The sequence below is a fragment of the Mus pahari genome, chromosome 8 (assembly GCF_900095145.1).
Source record: "Mus pahari chromosome 8, PAHARI_EIJ_v1.1, whole genome shotgun sequence".
Taxonomy (NCBI): Eukaryota; Metazoa; Chordata; class Mammalia; order Rodentia; family Muridae; genus Mus; species Mus pahari.
In genome coordinates, this window is record NC_034597.1 from 55,616,933 (window position 1) to 55,618,193 (window position 1,261).

The 1,261-nt window shown below is 46.6% G+C and overlaps 1 long non-coding RNA gene across 2 annotated transcripts in view; it reads right to left on the minus strand.

The window, feature by feature from the left end:
• LOC115064566 overlaps nt 1-1,261 on the minus strand; it is a 10,183-nt gene that overhangs the window by 5,291 nt on the left and 3,631 nt on the right. The gene's annotated exons all lie outside the window — the stretch shown is intronic.

A 1,261-nucleotide genomic window follows, 5' to 3' on the forward strand; every position in this document is an offset into this window, starting at 1 on the left:
GTTTTTCGAGACTGGGTTTCTCTGTGTAGTCCTGGCTGTCCTGGAACTCACTTGGTAGACCAGGCTGGCCTCGAACTCAGAAATCCGCCTGCCTTTGCCTCCCGAGTGCTGGGATTAAAGGCCTGCGCCACCAGGCCTGGCTAACTTTGAACTTCTAATCCTTCTACCTTCACAGGAAGTGCTGACTTATCAGCACCATGCCCAGTTTATATGACACTACAGACATAAACCAGGCTTCAGCCGGGCGTGGTGGTCTACAGAGTGAGTTCCAGGACAGCCAGGGCTACCCAGAGAAACCCTGTCTCGAAAAACCTAAAAAAAAAAAAACAAAAACAAACAAACAGGCTTCAAGCGTGCTAGGAAAGTCTTCTACCTACTGAGCTATATCCCCAGCTCCCTATTTTGGGTTTGGTTGTTGTGTTGTTTTGTTTTGTTTTGAAACAGAATCTCACTACATAGCCCAGGGTAATCTCAAATTCTCAGGCTTCTTGACTTTGCTTCCTGAGTGCTGGGATTACAGGCGGGCAAAACCAGCTGTGCTTGAATACAGTTTATCCTTCTGCAGATCCTGTGTTGGAAGTCTGGCCTCCACTGTGGCTATGTGACAGTGGGACCTTTAAGAGTCTTCTTGGGCTGGAGAAAAGGCTCAGAAGTCAAGAGCACTGACTGCTCTTCTAGAGGACCTGGATTCAGTTCCCAGCATCCATACAGTGGCATACAACTGTCTGTAACTCCAGCCATAGATGATCTGGTGCCTTCTTCTGGCCATTGCCGGTACTACATGCAAGTGGTCAGGGGAAAAAAAAAAAAAAGCACGTAAAACTGAAATAAGTAAATCTTTAGAAAGAAACCCAAACCCAAAACTCTTTAGAAAGGAAAGGAGGAAGGAGGAATGAGGAAGGGGAGGAGGGGGAGGAGGGAGGGAGGGAGGGAGAGCTGGGTCCTTGCAGCAGGTGAGTAGTTCACTGGGACTTCATCCGGTGACGGGATCGATTGTTGATGGAGCAAGCTGGAAAGTCTAGGTGGCATTCTGGTTCCCACCTCACCCTCTAAGTGTCCTGCTCATGCTGATATCAAACAACACAGCCAAGGAGGCTGAAATGAGGGCACCGTGCAAGCTTAGTCTTTCAGCATCTAAAGCAGTAAACTAGACAAACCTTTTTTCTTTGTAAAGGACCCAGCTTCAAGTAATTTGTTAGCATTGAGGGGCCTTCCTTGCCTTTTTTTTTTTTTTTAATGTTTATAGTTTTTTTTTTTTTTT